A 19,848-nucleotide genomic window follows, 5' to 3' on the forward strand; every position below is an offset into this window, starting at 1 on the left:
CAGCTTACAACTTAAGATGGTTGTTCTTACCACTGGGTAGACATGGGTTGAAGGCAGGGGGGCAGCACAGTGGAGGCGTCACTTATTCTAAAATGCAGTGTAGTTCAAGGTTACGTAGTTTTCCCAACCTCTCTCTACAGAAGCCAAACCCCAGTATCTCCTGACCGTATCTACCCTTTCAGCCATTCCTTCCTAAAACCCCCTTCCCTTTTCTTTCCCAAAGGTGCTTAATCTTCTCCTCCTTGACCGTTCAGAGTCAGGCTCTTTCAGAAAGAGCCCGAGCTTCTTCCTCACCTAACAGACCCACAATGTGTCATTTACACGAGGATCAAGTGCCACCTTGCTTCACAGCAGCACCCTACATCCACCAGCAAATGGAGGACACAAGGAAAAGGTTACAGTTTCAGAAAGCACTCGAAGCTATATTGAGCTAGACAGTCTGGGTTCAAATCCTGTTTCTCCCATTACTTCCCATGTGACCTGTGACAAATTACTTAACCTCACTGAGCCTTTAAACTGGGGATAAAATGTCTTCCATGGAGAGCTGTGAGACATAAGTGAGATATTATAGGCACGAGTACCTGATATATAATAAGTGGTCAATAAATAAGTGCTCATTACTATCATTATTGTTAATGTACAATGAATATTCAAGTGTGCCCTTACCCCAGAGTCACATTTTGGGGGTCAGAAAGAAAATAAAGCTGAAACACACATTCACACACACACACACACACACACACACACACACACACACACACACACACCTTTGTTTATTCTGATCTGTCTGGTTTGGAGTAATCCAGGCCAAGGTTTTCTCCCATTATGCTGAAAAATTACACACTGGCTGTATTCACTGTTCCCTGAACATCTAAGAAATCATTTGACTTATTGCCTCGGCACTTCAGAATGTCAGCACAAAGAACGCCAAGCAAAATTTAAGGAATACTAAGCAAATACCTGATATCACCTGATACTTCTCGTGGCAAAGGAAACCGGGAGAACTCCATCCCTATTTTAAAGCTACTTTATAGGGATAAAATAATGACTGGGCCTGGAAATTCAAATGTTATGAGCAAAAACTACTAATATGATGTGGAGGATCGGATCCCACCCGCTCTTCCCCATTTATGTGAACAGCATGACTTTGGCAGCAATTAAAAGCTAATGGCTTGCCAATGATGAGCTTTTCCGTCAAAAAGATAAATTAGAGACAAGTTAGGACTTGTTTGGTTTTGACATCCACCCATTCCCTAGTGCCCACAATTAAAAACGGGCCAATCAAATCTCACATTCCTCATTTATTTAAACGAAAGTGGAAAATCACTGACCCACATACGGATTGACCTTTTTAACAGGTATGGAATCTGAAAAACTAGTGAGAGAAAAGTGCTTCTAACTCCACAACTCTTCTTTTCTACGCCACACCCCATGGTTACTAAGCTCACAGACTGTGTGGAGATGCTTCCATTAGAGTGTAGCTTAAAGAGCCCTGAGCTAGGAGCCAGGAAACTCCATCTCTGGACCTCCATTTTGTCATCTATGAAATGAGAGTGTTGAATTACAGTGTGAGGTGCTGCTAAGGCAACTCAACCCGTGTTTCCCCACCTAAAAAGAGGGGAGGAGCTTCTAAACTTTTCCAGAAGGGAACGATGGTGATGGAGCCGGAGCAGGGGTATGGCACCAACAGAGAAGGACACAGCAGCCATTCTTGCTAAGAAGTTCTCCGGAAAACACTATGAAGAATGACATGGAATAAATAAAAAGTCAGTGAAATGACACACCTCCTAGCTCCCGATGGAGAGATGAAGAGAAACGTTGATGTTCTCCACAACTCTAAAATATCCAAGCTTTACAGCACAGATTCAACTTTCAAAGGACAGATAACCCTTGAACTATATGGGTATGAACTATGCAGGTCCATTTACATGCAGATTTTTATTGATAAATACAGTGCAGTTTATTATTAAGAGTGTTTTCTGTTCTTTATGATGTTCTTAGTAACATTTTCTTTCCTCTAGCTTACTTTATTATAAAACAGTATATAACACACATAACATACCAATATGTGTTAATCAACTGCTTCTGTTATCAGTAACACTTCTGGTCAACTACGGGCTACTGGTAGTAAAATTTTTAAGGAATCAAAAGATTTTTTTACTGTGCCAGGGGTAGGCACCCTTAACCCCCGTGTTGTTCAAGGGCCACATATATATATTTATTTTTTTAGGTTTATTTATTTATTTTGAGAGAGAGAGAGAGAGAGACAGCATGCCCATGCACACATACAAGTGAGGGAGGGATAGAGAGAGGGGGGGAGAGAGAATCTCAAGCAAGCTTTGTGCTGTCAGTGTGGAGCCTATTGCAGGGCTCAATCCCCTGAACCGTGAAATCACGGCCTGAGCTGAAACCAAGAGTCGGATGCTCAACCCATTGGGCCACCAAGGTGCCCCATCAGTATTTGCAAAATCATTTCAAATTTGTCAACACTTTAAGCATCCTTCTGAATATATAATAAATTTTAGCGTCTTCTTTTAGAGTCTGTATGTCAGAGCACAATGCCACCCTTAGTGTTTTATTTCAGAGTGTTCCGTCTCTGCAAACTCCAACATTACAAGGACTGTGGGGCTTAAGGATTGTATTTGATGATTTCTTCTATCAGCTTCATGCTCATACAGACCCACTATTTTCTTTTGTCAATTCCACACCCTGTACCAGAAAAGAAAAAAGCAGAAAGTTAAAAGTTCGAGGGAGAGTCAACTTTAGCAAATTCCCTCTTCTCCTCTCTCAACAAATGCACAAAGACAAGACACATATAGAAGCACCACCAGTATATGCCTGAGCTCAAGCTGTCAGTCACATTGCAACAATGATTATGCCAACTGTCATCATACATATTTTGTTCCTGTTGTAGTGAAATTAATACAGGGCAGAGGTTCTCAAACTTGAGTGTGCATAGAACCACCTGGAAGATGTTAAACCACAGACTGCTACTGCCCCCCTGTTTCTGATTCAGTCTAGGATGGAGCCTGAGAACTTGCATGTTTCATAGGTTCCCAGGTACCTCTGATGTTGGTAGTCCAGAAACCGCATTCTGAGTATCACGGTTGTGGGCAAATCCCTGAGCATCCAGGAAGGTGGAGCCTACTCGTCCCTGGCATCAAAAGAAGTCAGAGAAGGAAATCTGGGTTCGTTTTATTTCTTCCTTAAATTCAGATCCAATTAACATTTACTGAGTTATGCAAGGCAGTGGATTAAATGCTTTCAACTTTTAATTCTCACGACCACTGCTATTGCTACTGTCATCCTTGTTTTCTTTCTTTTAAATGTTTGCTTATTTATATTGAGAGAGAGAGAGAGAAGCATGCATGTGAATAGGGGAGGGGCAGAGAGAGAGAGAGAGAGAATCCCAAGCGGACTCTATGCTTTCAGCGCAGAGCTCAACTCAGGACTCGATCCCACGAACCGTGAGATCAGGACCTGAGCTGAAATCAAGAGCCAGATGCTCAGCCAACTGAACCACCCAGGTGCCCCTGTCAGCCTCATTTTAAAAAGAAGCAAACTGGGGCGCCTGGGTGGCTCAGTTGATTGAGCATCCAACTCTCGGTTTCAGCTCAACTCGTGATCTCATGTTTTCCTGAGTTCCAGCCCCACACCGGGCTCTAAGCTGACAGTACGGAGCCTGCCTGGGTTTCTCTCTCCCTCTCTCTCTGCCCCTCCCCCTGCTGGTGCTGTCTCTGTCAATAAATAAATAAATAAATAAATAAATAAATAAATAAGAGAAGCAAACTAAGACTGCAGAGAGATTGAGAAAGTTGCCCGAGACCACAGATCCAGCAAGAGGAAAAACCAGAATTCAAGTTCAGGTCCGCAGACTCTAAGTCTGTCCAGTGACCTCAGCGATGCTGTCAGTTCCCACTCTCTGGAAGCTGCCAAAGGCCTCTGAGCAGAGGTTGTGACTGGCATTGACAGAGGATGGGGAGGTACTGTGGGAACTGCAGAGGGAAGGGCGTTGAAGGAACTCTCTTCACATGCACATCTGGCTAAGTGGGCTGACAGACCAACTCCTTTCCCTGTGCCTCAGCTCTGCCAACTGTGCAATGAAAGACCAAAATAGTTGCCACCTACCCCTCAGCTTGTTCCCAAGAATGAGATAAGAGCTCTCAGCTATTATGTAAGAAGCACTTTTCTTTCCAAACCCTCCACTTGCTGGATAGTCTGAAAGACTCCGAATCTTACAAAAGCCGGGGTTCGCCCTTACTGGCTTGAAATGATTGCAATGGTCACCCGGCTCTCCCATTCTGACCTCCATCCCCTCCCCTGGCCCTAAAATCAACAAGCTGGGAACTCAAAGTTCAAAGCATGCTTCCAAAATATGTGCATTTCAGAAACTCCATTTGTTCCTGCAGAGTACTCGACTGGAGAATTTTTCTGATAGCTCAGTTGGACACATTTTGAGGTGTTTCTCAGATTCCACTCTCGCTCTGTACTTCACAGGCCCTGAAGGCATATGCTGTAGGCTCTGCCTGCTGAGTAACTAGCAGGAGGCCTGTCACACCTATTTTGTAAGCTGAGAAGGGCTGTATCAAGAGCCTCATCTTATAATTAAGACTCTTGTGGAGTTTAGTTGGTCTCATCTCATGAACAGAGAGAAATGCTCGGGTTCAGCATTAGTCAACGACCAAACATTGCAGAGAACACATAAGTGTTCCAGAGTCAAAGTGAGCAATAAAAGATTGATTTTCTTTTGTTTCCTTTTCTTGGCTTTGGGTCTCAGAAATATGGCCAGTTTCCCCTTTCCCCGACCTCTCCTTGTGGGTGTTTGTTTATTAATGCAATGGAGTGACACCCAGAGAGCCCTACCCTTGCTCTGAAGTTCTGATTGTAACGGAAACAGTAGCAGGGGTGAAGTGTCACTGTGGTTATCTAATGATCAAGGACAGCATGCCTGAGAGAGAGAGAGCAGCCAGGTCTCCGGCTGTCACCACATGGTTCATTCTGCCTCTACTCTCACTGCCCTGCCAGTGACTAATTGATCTGTGAAAGCCCTTGGAGGTACTTTGAGTGAGAAAGACACATTATATCTGCTCACAACAAATCCTCAGAGGGAAAAAAAAAAAAAAAACGTTTCATGCACAAATTTCTCTGCTTGACTCTTTCTCCCATTCATTTCCCTACTAAGTCTTCAGCACCCAAAGAATTAAGTAGATGGGGAAAAAAAAAATTCTTCTCGTGGTCAGTTCCCGCCAAACAGAGATTGGCACATAAAGAAAGGAAACCAGAATCGATAGTAAAAATGAAGGAAAGAAAAGTAGGCAGTAAAGATGGAAAGTGGTTCTGTGGCCTTGAAGCCACTATATTTAAGACAATTACCAGATCTCAAAGTCAACATGTTCTGTTTCGACCACTGACCAGTAATGAGGATAACTCATAAAAAAGGCAGAATCCTGTAGTGCAGCTTCCTGGCAACTTCATTTAACACACTACATTCTTTTTTTTTTTTTTTTTTTAATTTTTTTTTTTCAACGTTTTTTATTTATTTTTGGGACAGAGAGAGACAGAGCATGAACGGGGGAGGGGCAGAGAGAGAGGGAGACACAGAATCGGAAACAGGCTCCAGGCTCCGAGCCATCAGCCCAGAGCCTGACGCGGGGCTCGAACTCACGGACCGCGAGATCGTGACCTGGCTGAAGTCGGACGCTTAACCGACTGCGCCACCCAGGCGCCCCTTAACACACTACATTCTAATAGACTAAATTTTTACCTCCAGCAACCAATCGAATATTTCTATACATAGATTCAAAAGTGCTGTCGGTCTGTTGTAAATTCATCCTCCCAAATGTACCAAAGGGTTTATTTGAGACGTCTTGCTCCCCAACTGTGGATGCGACTTGCATTTTGGCTTTCTGATTCAGCTTCTGCCTCTAGTGCATTTGCTTTTCAAAAAGAGTTTGCCAGGGCTGCAGAAAGAGTTGGAGGAATATTGATAAGAATACTGGGCTTTTATCAAAAGCTTCTTCTCGTAAGTGAACTTGGCCCACACTCAGAGTTCTTCCCCTGTTGCTGACTGATCCCAAGGTACCCTTGGGTAAAAGCCAGTCAAGTCATTCTTGGGCCTTTTGCACATGCCTGTGTTAAGCACTTTGGACATCTGGGATAAGGAGGCTGTATTCATTCCTTTATTCACTCAGTCAGTATTTATTAGGTATCTGAAATGTGCCAGACTCACAAGTAGAACTTATTTTTTCATCACTAATTGTCACATATGGTCTGCAGAAATAACTGGTCCATTTTTCTTGAAACAGTATGCCACAAGACAGTGGATGGAAGATCTATTCTTCCCCCTTCTTCACAGCCTCTAAGGTAAGTTCCACAGGGGAAGAGTTCTGGAGCATTGAGCCAACTGCTAACTACATCGAATTGCTTTGGTAACACCTATTCCATTGGCTTAAATCTGATACAACACAGGATAACACATAGCTTTCCAGAACCACACACACCCAGAACCCATGTAAGTGCAACCTCACTTAGGATATTTTCTAAAATACCTACCTATGCAGCAGAGAATTTTCTAAATGACTTTTAAAGACATTTGAAGGTTGGGGCGCCTGGATGGTTCAGTCAGTTGAGCGTCCAACTTCAGCTCAGGTCGTGATCTCACGGTTCATAGGTTCGAGCTCCACATCGGGCTGCGTGCTGACAGCTCAGAGCCTGGTGCCTGCTTCGGATTCTGTGTCTCCCTCTCTCTCTGCCCCTCCCATGCTCACTCTCTGTCTCTCTCTCCCTCAAAATAAATAAACATTAAAAAAAAAAAAGATGAGGGGCGCCTGGGTGGTCAGTTGGTTGAGCGTCTGATTTTAGCTCAGGTCGTGATCTCACAGTCCATGAGTTTGGGCCCCGCGCCGGGCTCTGTGCTGACAGCTCAGAGCCTAGAGCCTGCTTCAGATTCTGTCTCCCTCTCTCTCTGCCCCTCCCCTGCTCATGCTCTGTCTCTCTCTCTCTGTCAAAAATAAATAAACATTAAAAAAAAAGATTAAAGACATGTGTAACTTATTCTCCCACTCTTTTCTGGGCTCTCTCAATCACCAGAGGTAACCAAGCAGACTCAACATCAGAAACCCATCAAAATTATAGGGCTGGTCTTTTTAACCTTTGAAAATTCAGTCAAATTGCCATCACTCTTGTTCCATAATGTGGGCAAGTATTTCTTGTTCAGCTTCACAGGATTCAAATCTATTTATTGCTATATAGACAAAATAATACAAGTATAATAAAAAGAAGTTGTATTTGAAGAGCCCTTACTGGTTTATAAAACATGATATAGTTAACAGAAACATTTTCTCATTTAATCACAGCACTTTAACATTCACTGAACAAACACTTATTAACCCCTTAATAGATTTCCCTGGTGCCTAGCACAACACGTGGTGGATGAAAAATAAGACAGGGTCTCTGCCCTCAAGAAATCCAGAGTCTACTGGGTAAGAAAGACAAGTCAACAATAACTATGGTATGATATAAGGGCAATAGAGAAATATATTACAAAATATTTATATTTTATAAATATAAAAATAGAAGCAAGATAACAGACATTAAGTATTCAACATTAAAAATGGCATTTAGAGGAGCTTGGCTTACTTATAAATTCCTAGACATCAGAGATATCTAGGTATATGTGCATAGATAGGAACATAATAAAATATTTTTGACGGTAGTGCACAACAAGGGGTGGAAGCTATTCCGGCAGAAGAGCTGGAGGTGCTAGAGACGGTGATGGTGGTGGATTTTGGAAGAGTTGGGCATTTCTTGGTTAATCAGAACCGATGCCCTTTCCTCTTATGCCACTGATACCCAGCCAGCCCTGAGACATCTCTCTTCATAGCCCAACAGTCCAGTGGTTCACCGTAGAACTAATATACACGCAACCATAGCAACAGCCACCACAAAAATATTAGCAGTGACTGATTATTTGCTAACAGAGCATGTGCGGAAGAACTCACAGCCAGTGGCCCCTTAGAAATGTACCTGAATGTCAAGAAAGCAAAAAAAAAAGAAGCCCTCTACTCAAGCCTGCTTTTGATTAGTTGAGCACCATGTGCATGAACAGAAGAGGCAACGATAATTTTGAGGAGGGTGAGAAAGGCAGGCAGGGAGGAAGAAACCAAACACGAATTGAAAGCAGATGACACAAAGCCCCTGGCTCATGTAGCTCCACAAGAATGAGTATTAAGTAAGTTTCTTCCAGAAGGACAACTATCAGAAAGAGAAAAAAAAAATGGTGGTAATAAATCCTAACAAAAGCCAACAAAAGAAAATGTTGGACAATTTGTTGGACAAATATTCAGTAAGGCCGATCCACCTCACCGCGTTGTTGTAAAGAACAGCTAATAAAAAAAACTGTCAAGGACACTACATAGAAGAACTAACCAATAATAAGAACATTAATAATAAGGGAGGGTCTAGGAATGAAACCAGTTCCATCAAGACCAAAAATGTTGAGCAACCAGCACAGAAATAAAGAAAACAGATATGACCGCCTGGAGGCGATCCAAACAAACAAGAACCAAAATATTTTTTGCTCTTAATTTTTAAAAAGAAGACAACTTTACAGGGTATAAGACTATAAATAAATATTGGTCAATGGGATCTTGCTTTCCCCAGAGGCAGCTCCCTTTGAAATGACTTCCTGGACAGAGGGCATAAGGGAGTTGAAGGCTCCTACTCTCCTCCCTAGAGCTCATGGTCCAGGACAGGAAGGCTTCCCTCCCCAGTCTTCACCATTTGGGATTGGAAAAAACACTGGAAGGAATCCAAAGCTGTGGTTCATTTCATTCTTTCATTTCCTGCCTTTGCCAAATGCTTAACAATTACAAACAAATGTTGTCTTCACAAATACTTTCTTCTAGATGAACATTCTGCTCATCTTGGTTGCTTATGTGTATGTGACTTGAGAAACACTTTCTAAATCCTCAAGGTGACAGGATTTCCACGTAATGATAATGATTATTTAATGTCATCATCACAATAGGCTGCCTGGGCAAATGAAATGCTTGCTGGGTCTAAAGCATTCACTCAAGTGAGGTAAATTAACACTTTCCAGGGTACCAGATTTCCCATTGGGACGCTAAAGAAGGTAATTCATTACCCAGGCATTCTCCACCCTCAACACTGCTGTCTAGCAGCAAGTTCTTCACTTGCTTAGCTGTCAGACTTCTCAGCCAGTGTGGGGAAGTCCAAGAGAGATAAGAATATGCTGAGAAGGTCCAGGCTGGGTGGATATTTTTAGTCATCTGAAGATAGTTCCGGGTGATAATAGTCCTCATAATGTAACCCACATGAATGTGGCCCATCTCACCTTTCAAAGCACTTTTATGGCATAAATCATCCCCTTTGATCCTCACAATAATCCCTGAGGTATGCAAAGCAGGTATTATTATAGTTAGCACCTGGCTATGGCAGCAACAAAGGCATAGACAAATGGCATGGAGTAAGCCTAGAAGACATAGGGAAGCAAGAAAGGGGATACCAGGAAGAGGGGCCAAACCCCAAAACCAGTGGCATCAAAAGCATTGGGTGTCTGGGAACAGGACACACAGTTACACGTGGATGGAGAAATGTGAACAGGCTCAGGTGTCTTAATGGGTAGACTAGATTTAAAAGATGACTATTTCTAAGACCAAAATCAAGAAAGACGGTAACTAAAAGGAACCAAGCAGGTCTGCTATTTGCCAGGTGTCTTCCTGTAAGATATTAACAGGTTTCATCTTCACAACTAATCTATGCAACATAGATATTATGAACCCATTCTTTACAGATGAGAAAACTGAGGCTCAGAAGAGTGATGTTATCTGCCCAAGGCATCATATCTGCTAACTGGAGAAGATGAGATTCAGGGTCTAGGAGAAGGACAAAGCAACAGAGGGCTGGGGGCTCTCAACAGGAATGACTAGCAATCAATGTAGGGCAGCAACCATAAGAGTATCAAGAAAAGAGTTTAAGAATAAGGAACAAGGGCCTCCAGAGCCCTGGATTCTTTGTGTGCTGCCTGCCCTGGAGGTGTAGCAGAGGCTGGGCTCACACTACCTGCTGAGGAGCCACGTCTGACTGAGTTGGGAGAGGCGGAGTAACAAGCGAGATGATTCCTGGCACTTATCCCCCTTTTACAGGTGAGGAAACTAAGTCCCAGAGAGGGAAAGTCCCAAAGAAGTGGGAGAGAAGTTGCTTTTCATCTGCCAGAGCAAGAGGAAGGAGAGAATCTGAAAACACACAAGTCTGGGAGGATGATGAAGGCTGGCAAGAAACCCGCCGCTGGTGAGAAAGCCCAAGATGGCGGAAGAGAGTAGAATGGTCAGAGCCCAAGGAACAAAATCAGGACTTGAGGTAGTGGGAAAGAATATTCTATCACTTCTGGGTTGTAGTACATTGGACAAGATGCTTCTCTGAGTTTCATCTGTAAAATGGAGTGATTCTGTGAGAATTAAACACAAAATTCTGAGCACTATTCTTAAGCATTTGAAAAAAGTTTTGATGTTGAGATAGACAGAATGGTCTCTGGGGACGTTAACACAACAGACAAGGGTAGCATGTGGATTTGGAATGATCTCCTTCTTGGCATTTAGTAAAAAAAAATCTTATTTAAAATTCGATGGGGCACCTGGGTGGCTCAGTTGGTTAGGCAACCGACTTCGGTTCGGGTCATGATCTAGCAGTTTGTGAGTTCGAGCCCCGCGTCGGGTTCTGTGCTGACAGCTCGGAGCCTGGAGCCTGCGTCGGATTCTGTGTCTCACTCTCTCTCTGCCCCCTCCCCTGCTCACACTCTGTGTCTCTCTGTCTCTCAATAATAAATAAACGTTCAAAAAAAAATTCAAAAGATTGTTCTCCAATCCTCATGAATTCAACCTATGTCATAAGCAAGACTTTTGATTCTAGAAAGGTCACTTCTGTGACCTTTCACTTCCACAAGACTTATATAACATGTTTCTTCTGACAAACTATGAACCATTCTGCTTTAAACAAAGAAGATTCCTCCTGGAGGGAGAATTAATCAAGGGCAATAACATTCTCCCTGACCCTTATTAGCACATAAGGGTTATATCCAGTAACAGTGCATGAAGACTTCAACCAAACTGCCTACAGCTTCTCTAAATTGATTTGCCCAAGAGAGCCCATATTCATGTCTGCAGTGACTCCAGGCAGCAAAAAAAGCCATTCCCAAGGAGCCATTGTGGCCATTGTGAGCAGTGTCATTTGTACAATTAACTACAAAGGTGCTTGGAAATTTTCACTTTACAGGTCTGGAATAATTCAGAGAATCTTACAGTTAGCAAGAACCTTGTGGGCCCCTGATCTAACCCCCAACTCTAACCCCCCCTCATCAGTTAGCTCCTCCCAGAGGTCTTTATACAGACCCGGGTTTGGGGAAATTATTTCTAGGAAGTGCCCACAGGACTCTTGGATATAAATTCACTAGTGCCAGGAGCCACTAAATGACTCATTCAAAATGTCTCCAGTCTCTCTAATCCTCTTATTCTGTTATTATTTTTGAATGTCCATAGTTTACAATACTGTTTTCTTACACAACCTGCCAGAGCCACCACAAGCTGCTTAGCCTCCTGAACAGTCACGACACCACACATCCTCTTCCCCCTCCCCCCACCCCCAGGCCCCTCCACGGGCCACAGCACTAGCTCAGCTTCCAAGCACAAACCCAACGTGGGCCGAAGACACTGGCCACAGAGATGACCTCTCCTCCCGGCCCTCCCCATTTGCCGAGTGAAGACAGGGCCAGACCAGCCAGACCTGCATCTGGCCCTGGCCCTGCCCGTCAGCCCCATCACCCCATCTGGCGACACCATTCCATCACAGGGCATTGCAAGTGGACATCAGTTTACTTTAGATCTGACAAGGAAGGCCGCCTGACTGCCACCAGCTGGGGACAAAAGGAGGACCCCAACAGTTACAAGCAGCCTGCAGGAAAGCCCAAGAACCTGAAAAGGGCTACAGAATGAAACTTTTGACCTCCCCACTTTGCAGTTGCATGTGTGATGCGTGGTGCTTCTGCCACGGAGTTAGGTGGGCCTGTGTGGAGCTGTCAAAGTGGGAAGCAAACCCTGGGCTCCAACTGCATCGCATAGGTTAGCCAGGAAAATGTCACTAACAACACACAGCGGAATTGAAGATTCCAGGTCAGCACAAACTATTTAAATCAAACAGAGTCAGAGCTTGCTCCTCAGTGAGTTTTATCTTGCTGTATCTCAGGAGTAGGATAAGGCTTAGTTAACATTTGCTTCAGGTGACTTAGGCGTCACTGAAGTGGAGAAGGGGGGAAACCCACCCAGCTATCTCTACCTAAATGCCCCAAAGCAGCCACCGTTTGGCTCAGCTTAATTCACAACGGCAGTAGTGTTTTTTTCTTCTTTTCACGATGAGTGGTTCCCCACATGAGAAACAGGGAGAAAGGCCTATAAAGGCTGAGGCCACCAGGGATGCAAGAACCCTGCAACAGAAACCATCCCCCAGAATTTCACCACAAATGAGAAGTGTTTTTCAGAACACAACCTTGCAAGAAGCTGTATAGGACCTCAAGGTTGCAGGGAACCGGAAGGCTTGTCTGGAGCTCTCCCCGGGGGGGAATGAGCAGCTGGCTAACTTGGTAACTAGCAGTTCTCTCCTGCCCCCCAGTGCCCTTGGCTGCCCAAAGTCCCCACTGTGCCCCAGACTCCAGATCTTTCCTCCAAATCACCTTCTTCTGTGTCCTATTCCCTCAGGGCAAAGCACTGTATTTTCCAAGGTAACACCTAGCTAATCTAATATAATCTAATCTAAAAGAGTTAGTGAGTATTATTGGATTAATGTGCTATTACTCCTAGAAAATACAATTTGCATTCTGGAGACACACAGCCTTAAACTAAAGGAGTGGGAATTCCCATTACCCCAGCAAGCTAGGGACAGAGGCGATTTTTGCAATGGCTGGGAACTCGAAGACCAGATTTAAAAATGGAAAACAGCCCTGCCTATTCCTACAGCTGGGACGGTTTTGAGTTCCATTGTTTGAAAGTAAACAATCTTTGGCTCCATGTAATCTCTTTCTAACTTTTCCCCACCTCCTCAGTATTGATGTGTTCAGAGGCCCCAGGCTTTCTTTCCACCTCAGATAATAACAATGTTTGGTAATGCCTGGGCTGTGTACTTCATCAGTTGGGATTTTAGTACTTCCCTAAAAGGAGAAAAAAATACTACCTCCCCAATTATTTAAAGTATTCACGCCTTACATTTAATTCTTTTTATTTGGGTTTATTTTTGGTCAAAATAAGCCTCTTCAGAGATATGCAAGAATTCTTAGAAAAAAAAGAGCTGTATATGTACTACATGTCCGTATAATACAGTATATGTTCCACAGGTCTATGTATATATGTATATATGCTACATGTCTATATAATATGTTCTTTTTTTTTTTTTTTTTTTTTTTTTGAGGGACAGAGAATCCCAAGTAGGCTCCACGCTGTCAGTACAGAGCCGGACACAGGGCTCAATCCCACGAACCATGAGATCATGACCTGAACCCATATCAAAAGTCAGACACTTAGCCAACTGAGCCACCCAGGTTCCACTATATATGTTCTAAACTAATTATACACATTGTCTCACTGCTCATAACAACCCTGTGAACTAGAAGCTATTATCCCCAATTTTCAAATGAGAAAACTAAGATGCTGAGTCCAATAAATTAGCCAAGATGGTTGAAAATGATGAAGAAAAGAATCCAAAGCTCTGAGTCCAAAGCTTTTCCTCTTAATCACTATTTTCTCTTACCAGATATGTGAGGGAGGGGGTAGGGGAGAAGCAACAACACTTCTACTACCTTGAGCTTTTCTACCTTGCAGTACTGAGTCAGACATTTTCAAAGTATGGTCCCCAAACAAGCAGCATCAGCATCCCCCAAGAAACTTGTTAAGAACTGCAAAATCTGGGGCCCACTCCAGACCTAAAGAAACAGAAACTCTGGGGGCAGGTCCCAGCAATTTAACAAGCACTGCACATCATTCTAATGAACACTCGGGTTTGAGAACCATTGAACTAAGCCATCAATGTAGAATCTTGAAGTTTGAGGAATGGGTCAGCAGTAACTCCTTTTTAATGTCTAATCCTTGAATAATCCCTTTCAATTAGAAACTTTCACATGATTTTATTATAACTCTACAGAGATGTGAATAAATGAACATTACTGGCACATGCTCAACAGGTGTGTAAAACTGTAAATGGAAATGAGGTAATCAGTGCAAAAAAAAATAGTTTCTCAAAATCCTATAAGATAGTCTAATAAGACTGAGTTTAATTTTTTTAATGTTTATTTATTTTTGAGAAAGAGAGAGACAGAGTACGAGAGAGGGAGGGGCCAAGAGAGAGAGAGAGACACAGAATCTGAGGCCTGTTCTAGGCTCTGAGCTGTCAGCACAGAGCCTGATGTGGGGCTCGAACTCAGTAACCACGAGATCATGACCTGAGTAGAAGTCAGACGCTTAATCGACTAAATCACCCAGGCACCCCTAAGAACACTGAGTTTAAAAGCAGTTTAATGAGTATTCTTAAGTTTCAAAAGGGAGGAATGTTTATCTACATTGGCTATACCGAGTCAGATCCCATTAGTCTGCTCCCTACTTATACCAAATTACATGGAACACCAAGAAAAGCACCTATTGGCCTCATTTGACTAACATCTATAAACAGCTTGCCTCACCCTTACTCTTCACTCTGTGCTGCTTCTTTCTTAAACCAAAATAAGACTGAGAGACCAGCTTTGGCCTGGGAAAAGCCCACCAGTCTGAGGCCTTCCGATAGCTGGAAAACCTCTGGCTGGCGGACAGGAACAGCCCAGCACACAGGCGCTCCATGCACACCACTGCTTAATGACCCGGGCCTCAGAATAGGCCATTTTCCAGGAAGCAAGTTCTATACTCAATTTCTCAGACCCCATGAGTCTTCTGTTTCCTTGGAACTTATTCAGTATTAGCTTAGGTGTGCCCTAAATAAAATAGGAAATGCATGGACATCAGTATATCTGAAAAAGAAATGATTTGCATCGACTCTCAAACTGAGCCAGAAGTCAGAAGTAGAGGGGGAACTTCCTCCCTGGGGCTGAGTCAGTAGCCTCAACCTTCTCAGACTGGGGTTAAACAGTTCATGCCCTACAGGGAGGGAGCTGTTCTGGTAGAAAACAAAGTTTGGAGTCTACAGTCAGTCACATTGGCCAGCAGGGCAACTCCAGCTGGGGAACTTGCTAGCTTTTTTTTTTTTAATGTTTATTTATTTTTGAGAGAGAAAGACAAAGCACAAGCTGGGGAGGGGCAGAGAGAGAGGGAGACACAGACTCTGAAGCAGGCTCCAGGCTCCGAGCTGTCAGCCCAGAACCCGAATGCAGGGCTCAAACCCATGAACCATGAGATCATGACCTAAGCCGAAGTCAGAGGCTTAATCGACTGAGCCACCCAGGCACTCCAGAACCTGCTAGCTTCTAAGTGGTAGTTTCTACCTGTGTGACTTTGGGAAATATATATATACTTCACCTTCATGAGTCTCAGTTTCCTGAACTGCTTTTTTTTTTTTTTTAATGGGGGATTGTACAGGAAACAGGAGTCATTTCTACCAGACATGAAGAGAACTAGGGCATAGGGCATAGTGGCCTATCCTGCCGGGGCTACCTCAGGAGATGCTAAATTAATGTCGGCTCTTTTCCTCTTCCCCTTTAAAGTGCTGAGGTGGATTTTCACCTGACTCCATGGGAGCCTTAGCCTCAAAGAGCAGTCACCAGGGGTTATATAAACAGGGCTTTATAAACAGGGGTTAAGACCTGTTAACAGGTCTCACAACCATATCCCAGGGAACCTGCTATAGGAGTAAGCGGTTTCTCATCTTGAAATAGAGAACAAGGCTGGGATGCCCCACATTGTAGAGGAGGAAGCTATAATCCCCTAGTCTGGGTCAGATCACAGACCTTCCCCTAAGACCCCTGGGGAACCCGCTCCTCCCCACAACTCCTCACAATTAAACACGCCTGAAAAACTGATAAAGGAAGCACTAAGTTAATTCCTAAATGTTCGGGGAAATGACACATCAACCAACTACACAGAAGGGAAACACCACACTCGTGTCTGGGTATTAAGTTGGAAAACTTACCCACAGACCTTTTTATTTTTCCCGACAGGAGGGAGCCCTCTACTGGCAAGTTAACACTCTGCTAAGAAAGAGCCCCATTCTGGAGAGTCCTTAGAAGTTGTTTCTTGACTTTAGGGCAGCAAATAATGTAAGTTATTACCGAATAGCTAAGTTTGCATCCATGGTAGGAACAGATGCAGGTATGAATTAATGAAGGTTGATGGTATAAAACCCAAATTCCATGTATAAGACTCTCTCAGCTAGCCTGATTACAGCGTACCATAGAAACAGAGGGGACAAAGAGGTGTAAGAACCTTCCCTCTCCTCCCTAGTACATAGATAGTCTTCTAGAAGTGTTATGTGCAGAGAAATGGCTCCGCCCAGTGTTTGGGCTGTCAAGACATCCTATCAGACCATTGGGAAGAGACTGCAAACAACCTAAATGGCCACCAAGAGCAGATGGGAAAACAGGTTATTGTACATTAAAACAATGGCATGGTACGCAGCTTAAAAAAAAAAAAAAAAACACTGACGAAATTCATTCTATACCCCTTTAGAAAGACTGCCATATCTTTACTTTTTCCCATACCTTTCAGTTTAAAAAAGAAAAATCAAAGCACGGAAACAATATACATAATACGCTATCATCCGTGTTAAAAGGGTATCTATTTGTGTTTGCTTCTACGTGCATAAAGTAAAATATTTCTAGAAGTTTGAACAAGAAACTAACAACAGTGGTTACACTTTGTAGGGAGGTGAGAACTAGAAGAATAATGGACACAGGTGAGGAGCAGCTTTCGCTTTGTTATATGTTTTGTCCTTTGATGCGGATGTTTTAATTGATCGAAACATGAAGCAAGTCGTTTTTCAAATGACAGCCTGAGTGGGCATGAAGTTTTTCCTTACTCAACACTTTTGTAATGGTTAATGCTTATGTGCCAGGCACTGTGCTAAGCCTTACCTGTATTACCATTTATTCAACCTTCCCGATCACACCAGTAGATAGGAACTGCTCTAGTCATCCGCATTGAGGAAACTGAGGGGCAAAGCGGTTAAGTTATTGCCCAAGTTTACAGAGACAGGGCTTCCAGGCAGGCTGACTTCAGAGTTTCTGCACTTACCACCAGCTACGTGGCCACCCCAGAGAAAGTTTCTCCAGCACAGTCAAGCTGGGATCAGTGCTGTAAGTCAAACATCCAGGAACCAGTTAAGTTTGGAGAAGCCCTTTACTCGTGGTCTCCAATATGAGAGTTCCTTTGACTGGACAACACACACACCAGTACTGACACACGTACACTCAAATATTCTCACAGTGACACACACTCAAAACCACTGCCCCATATTCTCATAGTCACACATACACATTCATCTGTTCTCACACACATGCTTTCTCACAACCCTTCACACACACTCACATACACTCTTATATTCTGAAATGCACTCACACACTCATTTACTCAACACATTTTCACACACACTTGCACACTCACACGCAAACGCAAACGCATATGGTAATGGCTTTCTCTGGCTCCAAGCCCAACCTCTCCTTCATTGCCTGGCACAGCCCCAGGATGCTGCTACACTCCAGCCCAGGGGTTCCGGGCCCTCTCCCTTGCCAATTCTCAGGCCTCCTCTGTATGCATAAACCTGTCCCAAATAAAATACGGGTACCCATAGTTCTATCTCAGCCACCCCATTTGCACTCCTGAATATGCTCCATTAGTCCCCCCTGACAAGGAGGGAAATTTCCTCTTCCTCAGGACCTTAAGAAGGAAAGATTGTCTTTCCATTCTACTTGGGCTTCCAGCTCCTCTGCTTGCCCAGTGAATGAAGGATGGCATGAATTTGATTTGTGACAAGAAAGAGGTACAATCCTCCATCTGTCTAGGAGACCACGCATGCCTCCTCGGCCGATCATAAGCACCTTTCCTCCCCAGCTCTGGAGGACACACAACCACCGTGAGACCAACATTCTGTGCTGCCAACAAGCCATTTGGTGTCCCCAGAGGGCTGACCTGCAAATGTTCTAGATGCAAAATCATTTCAAAGGGAGAATGAGATACAGCGTCTGACATGTACTCTTTTTTAATTCCTCTCTGGGTTTGCTCCCACTTTAGAGTGCAACAGTTTTTAAACATTTTACTGCTGCCCCCAAATTCCGTGTTACCCTGCTGTTTCAAAGACTGGAAGGCAAGCTACTTTCATCATCTTATTATACAGTCACTAAAATGGTATCAAAATTCCAGGCACCCTTCTGAAATCTCTCAGAAATGTTTCCCTTTATGATAATTAATAACATTAGAAAGCCTTCACAGTCATTATTCCATTTAATCCTCTGTGACAGTGACATTCTTACTAACCCCATTTTGCAGATAAAAAGGCTGGGATCACAAGGGGGAGAGCGAGCGGTCCAAGGTCATATTGCTGGTAATTAGTAACACGAACTAGAAGCTAAAGGCAGATGTGCTTCAGTATAAATCCACACCACACTGCACTGGCCTTCGGGGCCCATCTCCAGCTCTCCATTCTCAGTGGCTCAAATGCTCAGGTCTTGCAAACCAAAACAAAGCAATCAACATTCTTGAGTATCAACTCTCTGTATGGCATATCATTATGTACTGCTGTTCATCCCATGCCTTTGAGATTTATTATTGCCTTGTGTTATTATTTACACTAAGTATTAGTCTCAGTGTTAACTCTTTACATTCAGACAGTGTATCTTTTCCATCTCTATGCCCCCACACTTAGAAGAGTCTTTTGGGGGCGCCTGGGTGGCTCAGTCGGTTAGGAGTCCAACTCTTGATTTCAGCTCAGGTCATATCTCAAGGTTTGTGAGTTCGAGCCCCATGTGGGGCTCGATGTGGATATCACAGGGCCTGCTTGGGATTCTCTCTCTCTCCCTCTCTCTGCCCCTCCCCCACTGGCGCTCTCTCTCTGTCTCTCTCCCTCTCAAAATAAACTTTAAAAAAAAGAGTCTTTTGAGGGTGCCTGGGTGGCTCAGTCGGTTAAGCATCTGGCTCTTGATTTAGGTTCAGGTCATGATCTTACGATTGGGGAGATCATGCCCCATGTTGGGCTCTGCACGGACAGTGTGGAGCCTGCTCGGAATTCTTTCTTTCCCTCTCTGTCTCTGCCCCACCCCCTCACTCACACACATGCACATGGACCTCCTCTCTCTCTTTCTCCAAAAAAGCATTTTACACATTTCAGGTGATTTCTAGATGCTTATTGATGGTGGCTTTTCACATCTCTAGGATTTCCAGACAACCTCTGCACAAATCAGGCCTCTTTGCCTGTAAAGATATGTGGGCAAACATGTTTGTCACAACATCCTATACAAAAGCAGACAGGAAGCAACCAAAACATCTCATAAGGGAAGAGTGGTTAAATAAACTGTGGGACATCTGCAGAATGAAAAGTTACACAACTATTTAAAATCATAGGTTTTTTTTTTTTAATTTTTTTTAATGTTTATTTTTCAGACAGAGAGAGAGACAGAGTGCGAGTGGGGATGGGGCAGAGAGAGGGAGACAAAGAATCTGAAGCAGGCTCCAGACTCTGAGCTGTCAGCACAGAGCCGGATGTGGGACTCGAACTCATGAATGGTGAGATCATGACCTGAGCCAAAGTCAGATGCTTAACGGACTGAGCCACCCAGGTGCCCCTAAAATCATGTTTTAATAGACTATTGAATAA

General features: G+C 43.7%; 1 long non-coding RNA gene across 1 annotated transcript; it reads right to left on the reverse strand.

Moving 5' to 3' along the window:
- Positions 1-2,360: 2,360 nt before the first annotated feature.
- LOC123386573 lies at positions 2,361-6,695 on the reverse strand. The gene is made up of 3 exons (XR_006600652.1): positions 5,765-6,695; positions 3,065-3,154; positions 2,361-2,709 (listed from the first exon to the last, which is right to left on the reverse strand). It is a non-coding gene; the product is annotated as an uncharacterized LOC123386573 (long non-coding RNA).
- Positions 6,696-19,848: the final 13,153 nt, after the last annotated feature.

Source organism: Felis catus, chromosome A1 (genome assembly GCF_018350175.1).
Source record: "Felis catus isolate Fca126 chromosome A1, F.catus_Fca126_mat1.0, whole genome shotgun sequence".
Classification (NCBI taxonomy): domain Eukaryota; kingdom Metazoa; phylum Chordata; class Mammalia; order Carnivora; family Felidae; genus Felis; species Felis catus.